Source organism: Xyrauchen texanus, chromosome 25, assembly GCF_025860055.1.
Source record: "Xyrauchen texanus isolate HMW12.3.18 chromosome 25, RBS_HiC_50CHRs, whole genome shotgun sequence".
Lineage (NCBI taxonomy): Eukaryota > Metazoa > Chordata > Actinopteri > Cypriniformes > Catostomidae > Xyrauchen > Xyrauchen texanus.
Genome location: NC_068300.1, coordinates 7933620 through 7941135, shown reverse-complemented (window position 1 = coordinate 7941135; position 7516 = coordinate 7933620).

Sequence of the window (7516 nt, the reverse complement as noted above, 5' to 3'; positions counted from 1 at the left end):
ATATTAATTGCATTAAAATGTGTTGATAGTTTACTGTAGGCTATTTACTATAGACTTGTGCATGCAACAATACTTATATACTTATTATTTGTTTTCACATCAGTAAGCATTGCTGTATGAATATTAAATAATAAGAATCACTGAGTAGAGGTGCTCTCATGTCTATGGAATGAGATCTAATTGTTCTAGTGTCTAGTCCAAAACAAACCCTACATCACCACTGACATCACATCAGCCTATGTAACATACCTGCAGCCAGGGCCGTAACCAGAGATTGAAAGTGAGTACTTTCTGGGGTGGGGTGTCAAGAATTGTACATTGTTGACATTCTACACTGTGTCTCTTTGATTTGTCTTGTGGTGGTGTAGTGGGCTAAAGCACATAACTGTTAATCAGCACATAACTGGTAAGCAGAAGGTCACTGGTTCAATCCCCACGGCCACCACCATTGTGTCCTTGAGCAAGGCACTTAACTCCAGGTTGCTCCGGGGGAATTGTCTCTGTAATAAGTGCACTGTAAGTTGCTTTGGATAAAAGCATCTGCCAAATGCATTAATGTAAATGGAAGGACATCATTAATTCAATAAACACACAATTAGGCCTTACTGGTTGCATCACAATTTGTTGATAATTTACTATAGGATAGGTGTGGACAATTAATGTAATTGCATATTATGCAAGCAACAATTCTTATTAGTAGTCACATTGCTGCATTATTGATAAGTATTAAGAACACTGAGCAGGGGTGCTCACACTTCTATGGAATGAGATCTGTTTTCCTCCATCACTTCAATCCATTTCGATGAACATCACAGAGGATGTACTGTTGCCAACTTGAACCGTAAAACAAGGGATACTTCACCTTCCACTGTTTGCACCTTGGACATGAAATGGACTTCACCAGAAATAAACTGCCATAAGCTTCCAGCCTTACTGCGAGGCACACCTCACTGACCTCTGCCTGCATCATCTTGGTGATAGGATGGACTACACTCTATAAAATGGAATACAGACAATAAGTTAATGCCAACTATAGCCTTCATCAGCCAAATAAAAACTTGGATGGACTTTAAAAACACTGTATCATTAATCTTACATTTCATACAATATCCTTAATTTTAATCATTGCCCAACATCTACTGAGATTACTCACATAAACAAGACTAGTATTGCACATAGATAACTACTACTGGCATTATATTCATGCAATATAGCCAGAGGGAACTGGGCCTGGTTTCTCCCAAGAATATGTTCCTCCAAGAACATAGAGTTTTGTGTTTTGATTCATGCATCCTTCACAAAGACGAATCTGATTCCAGCCTTACTGAAGCACCCCCAGACCATCACCGATCCTCAACCAAATTTCGCAGTGGGTGCGAGGCACTGTGGCTTGTAGGCCTCTTCAGGTCTCTCTCTAACCATTAGACGACCAGGTGGAGGATCTGTGATTATCTGATGGTGCTTCAGCAAGGCTGGAATCGGTAATATTTTCTTTGTGAAGGACGCATGAATCAAGCCACGTTCAAGGTTATTCTGGAAGAAAACTTGCTTCCTTCTGCTCTGATAATGTTCCCAAACTCTGAGGATTGTTTTTTCCAGGAGGACAATGCTCCATGCCACACAGCCAGGTCAATCAAGGTGTGGGTGGAGGACCACTGGATCAAGACCCTGTCATAGCCAGCCCAATCTCCAGACCTGAACCCCATTGAAAACCTCTGGAATGTGATCAAGAGGACGATGGATGGCCACAAGCCATCAAACAAAGCCGAGCCAATCACACATGAAAGCTGTGATTGAAAATCAGCGTTACTCCACCAAATATTGATTTCTGAACTCATCCTAAGTTAAAATATTAGTATTGTGTTGTATAAAGGTGAATATGAACTTGTTTTCTTTGCATTATTCAAGGTCTGAAAACACTGCATCTTATGTCTTATTTTGACCAGTTGACATTATCAGCAAATAAATCCTCTAAATGTTTATTTGGAATTTGGGAGAAAAGTTGTCAGTAGTTTATAGAATAAAACAAGAATCAGGGGTCCGAACTGGTTAGGATTAGGTCTATTCTTTTCACTCTTTTTCTACAGTTTTCTGGTACAATCTACATTTAATTGGCTAACAGACTGAAAATTGCATGGCTTTAGAGACAGATATCTATTTAGATTACCCACACTATAGATTCCATGATTTTGTTAATCTCAGATCGACATAAATATCAGAACAAACTGACAGCTCCAAGACACAACCATATGTGTCTGGCTCATAAGAGTGGTTCATTCAAGAGTTGGAATACAGTTAAATTGAAACAGTGGAATTGAGAAAACATTATCAGTTTGGTTGTTCACATGCAAGCTGCTCTTTGTGGGGAAAAACATTTTTAGATTGATCACCAATTGCAAATGGATTGAAGGCTTCCAAAGACAACCCATTGTTTAGTAACAAAGAGCCAGTTCTTATTTGGAACCAGTTCCATTTTTAAAAAAGTACAGGAATCAAATCATTTTCATTACTATTCTATCAATGATTTCTCAGGAGTGTAATATGCCAATTCGAAAGGATCACCATACTATATACTCTTACTGTCTCAGAGACGGGAATCTACTGCAGGAAACACAGAGCTATAAGTTAAGTGTGATTCCACAAACAATGGATGACTCTTATGAATCTGTAAATCAAAGCACATTTACAGGGCAAAACATGGAGCACAAACAGCGTAGTCCGATTCCTGGACAACTCATGAACGACTGTATGAGGATCTGTAGCTGGCTTCTTTAAACAAATGAACTACCAATTCCACTGTTGCAGCCCAACTGTAGTCCAATTGCTGAATGAACCACTCTCATGGGCCGGACACATGTGGTAGTGTCTTGGAGCTGTCACTATGGAGCTCTACAGGCAGACATATCACCCTGCAGCTCTTGCCTGGTTGCCCACTAAAGCTAAGCAGGGTTGAGCCTGACCAGTACCTTGATGGGAGACCCTATGGTCTGTGTGGGTCCTAATGCCCACACAGTGATGGGGACTCTATACTGTAAAAAGGCACCATCCTTTGGCTGAGATGTTAAACTGAGGTCCTGACTATCTGTGGTCATTAAAAATCCCAGTCTGGCCAAATCCCATTGGCCCCTATCTATCATGGCCTTGTATTAATCTCCATCCCTGAATTGCTACACCACTCTAATCTCTCCTCTCCTGGTGTGTGGTGGGTGTTCTGGCAGCACTATGGCTGCCATTGCATCATCATCTCTATGCTATGTAAAGTGCTTTGAGTGCCAAGAAAAATGCTATATAAATGTAAGGAATTATTATTATTGCTATGATAGTTATCTAACAAAATCATGAAATCTATCATGAGGGTCATCTTAATAGAGTTTTAAAAAAGTCTGGGGAAATTAAATGTAGATCGCTCCAGAAAACTACAGACACATGTTTGAAAGAACAGAACTAATCTTAACTCTAATCTAACCTGTTCTGATCTCACCCATTTGGGGCAATCCCTTCACCATCTCTGACATCTGTAAATAACCCCTTAAGTCACATATGCATATTACGCATGCATACCATAATTTCACAAGTTCACTGTTCATATTGCCCTGAAGGGTATTAAGGTACAAATAACCGTTGTACTGTTTGTAATGCAGGTGCTCAAACATGGGACTGAACTTAAACTCTAAGATCCCCTCTGGACAATATGACAAACGCAAAGAATATAAAGAGACTTTTAAAATAACTGATGTAGGCATTGCAAAATATGAAGATGGAGGGATGGAGGGATGCCAGAAGATGTGTTAGAAGTGAGCGAACAGCCACTTAAATACTTATTTGACAGAACTAGATGAACAAGCTCCTCCCGAACGTGCACTTGAAACTGTATTAGTATTAAAAAAAAAGTTTCTAATTTTATGAGAAACAGAATCACGTTTTTAACTGTAGCGGAAAACGGCTTCCATAGAATCGAGGAAGACAAGGACAGGGATTGGAACACAGATTTGTGGTTGTACTCACTAAATAATGGACCTGTAACCAAATACATTTTATATAGTGCAGCTTTAAGAAAACATCATGACAACCATATATGTGTTTTACTCACTATTTGTCCGTTAATTAGTGAAATAGCAAAAGGCACTTAAAGGGACATGACACACAAAAACATATTTTAACTGAAAAGAATAAATTCACATCAAATACCTATTTAGGAGAAGATTAAAATGTATTTCTCGTGGGAGGGTTTCTAGAATTATGAACAGGTTATCAGGGGCTTGTTTAACAAATGTGGTCTCACTCCATCAATTTTGGCATTACAAACACCATCCATGTGAGATAACAGATTGTACCAGTTATATTTGTCTCAAAAGTTTTCACAAAAGCACATTCATGTACATTTTTGAATGTATTTGAAAATCTGACCAAAAAAAGACAAAAGCTACAAGACAGCAGTAAGGCAAGGCAAGGCAAGGCAAGTTTATTTATATAGCACATTTCATACACAATGGTAATTCAAAGTGCTTTACATAGAAGAGATTAAAATAAGAATAAAAAATAAGAATAATTGAAACAGTTTAGAATAAAATAAAATACAGTGCAAACAGTCGGACACACAGTGGCACAGTGCTCATTCAGTAAATGCACAGCTAAACAGATGTGTTTTGAGTCTGGATTTGAATGTGACTACTGTAGGAGCACATCTGATCTCTTCTGGAAGCTGGTTCCAGCTGCGGCTGGCATAAAAGCTAAAAGCAGACTCTCCTTGCTTAGAGTGAACCCTTGGTATTTCTAGCTGATGTGATCCTAATGATCTGAGTGATCTGTTGGGTTTATATTCAGTGAGCATATCTGCAATATATTGAGGTCCTAGCCCATTGAGTGATTTATATACCAGTAATAATACTTTAAAATCAATCCTAAATGTAACTGGGAGCCAGTGTAAAGACCTGAGGACTGGTGTGATATGTTCATATTTTCTGGTTCTGCTCAGAATCCTGGCAGCAGCGTTCTGTATGAGCTGCAACTGTCTTATGGTCTTTTGGGAAGGCCAGTGAGGAGTCCATTACAATAATCCACCCTGCTGGTGATGAAAGCATGCACAAGTTTCTCTAGGTCTTGACTGGAAACAAAGCATCTAATTCTTGTAATATTTTTCAGATGATAGTATGCTGATTTAGTTATTGCTTTGACATGACTACTGAAACTAAGGTCTGACTGTAGAGACACACCAAGATTCCTGACTTGATTTTTAGTTGTTTGACCCCTAGCGTCAAGGTATGCATTCACCTTGAGAATGTCATCTTTGTTTCCAAACACAATGACTTCAGTTTTGTCTTTGTTTAACTGAAGAAAGTTTTGGCACATCCAACTGTTAACTTCATCAATGCATTGGCACAGGGAGTCAATGGGGCTGTAATCGTTAGGTGATAGGGCTAAGTAGATCTGTGTGTCGTCTGCATAGCTGTGGTAAGCAATTTGGTTCTCTCTCATTATTTGGCTCATTGGGAGCATATACAGGTTGAACAGGAGTGGCGCAAGAATTAAGCCTTAAGGGACTCCACATGTCATGGACGTCCACTCAGACTTATGGTCTCCTATACTCACATAATAACCTCTCCCTTCTAAGTATGACCTGAACCATTTTAGGACCATCCCAGAAAGCCCCACCCAGTTTTCCAGCCTGTCAAGAAGTATGTTGTGATCAACAGTGTCAAATGCAGCACTGAGGTCGAGTAGTACCAGTACTGATAATTTGCCTGTATCAGTATTTAAGCGAATATCGTTTATTATCTTTATGAGCGCTGTCTCTGTGTTGTGATGCGATCGGAAACCAGATTGAAAATTGTTAAAGTATCCATTTGAGTTCAAGAATTTGTTCAGCTGATTGAAGACAACTTTTTCAATGATCTTGCCTATGAAAGGAAGATTTGAGATCGGTCTATAGTTGCTTAATATGGTCTTATCCAGATTGCTCTTTTTCAAGAGGGGCTTGACAACTGCAGTTTTCAGGGAGTTTGGAAAACTCCCAGAGAGAAGTGAAGAGTTTATCACTTCTAGGAGATCTGCTTCTAAACAGTTGAACACACTTTTGAAAAAAGATGTGGGAAGTGCATCAAGGGCGCAGGTTGATGTTTTAAGGTGCTGTACGGTTTCTTCCAAAATTTTGCCATCAATTTCTTTGAAATCAGACATAGTAACTACTTTCTCAGGTTGTGGTTTGATTTGTCTGACCCCAGCACAACTCAAGGATGTGCTGATCACCTTTCTGATATTATTGATTTTTTCAGAGAAGAAAGAAGCAAACTCATTGCACTTGCTGTCTGAGAGCATTTCACTGGGAATCTGGCTTGGGGGTTTGTCAGTCTCTCTACAGTCGCAAAAAGAGTGCGTGTGTTGTTTAAGTTGCTGTTTATAATATTCGAGAAGAAAGTCTGTCTAGCTTTGCCTAGTTCCATATTAAAAGCATGGATGCTGTCTTTGTAGATGTTATAATGGACTACAAGTTTTGTTTTCCGCCACATACGCTCTGCTTTTCTGCATTGTCTTTTCATATTTTGCACTGCTGTTGAGTTTCTCCAAGGCGCTTTTTGAATGCCACTCTTCTTCCTGACTTTCACAGGAGCAATATCATCAATTACACTTTTAACTTTTGAGTTAAAAGAATCAAGGAGAAAATCAACAGAGTCAGCAGATATACTTGGTGTTAAAGATATAGCCTTCATAAATAGTACACTAGTGTTCTCATTTAAGCATCTCTTCTTGACAGACACAGATCTAGCTTCAATGGCAGGAGAGATCAATATATCAAAGAAAATACAGAAATGATCAGACAGTGCTACATCCTTAATAACAATCGATGAAATGTTTAGACCCTTACTGATAAGTAAATCTAGAGTGTGTCCATGATTGTGTGTGGGTCCATGTACATGCTGAGTCAGATCAAAAGTTTTTAAAACAGTTATGATTTCTTTTGTCATATTGTTTTCTGCATTATCTATGTCAATGTTAAAGTCTCCAGCAATGGCAAAACAGTCAAACTCTGAGGTAATTGTTGATAACAGTTCTGTAAAGTCCTCAGCGAAGGCTGGAGAGTATTTTGGAGGCCTGTAAATAATGATAAGTAAAATGCATGGAGCACCTTTTAACACACTACCCAGATATTCGAAAGACGGGTAATTCCCAAATGATATTTGCTTACATTGATAGACATCTTTAAAAAGAGCAGCTAAACCCCCACCTCGTCTACCTTCTCTGCAGACACTCAAATAAGTAAAGTTAGGAGGGATGTTTCATTAAGGACTGTTGCACTACAGCTGTCTTCTAGCCAAGTTTCATTTAGAAACATAAAATCCAGGTTGTATGTGATAATTAAGTCATTGACTAGAAGTGATTTATTTTTAAGTGAGCGGATGTTTAAAAGTGCTAACTTAACAGTTTTTGTCCCCACAGCAATCTTAGTTTGGCGTGTAATAGGCACCAGATTAGATGGGTTTGCTGTACGGCTTTTGAAGGCCTTAGACTTTCTATGATG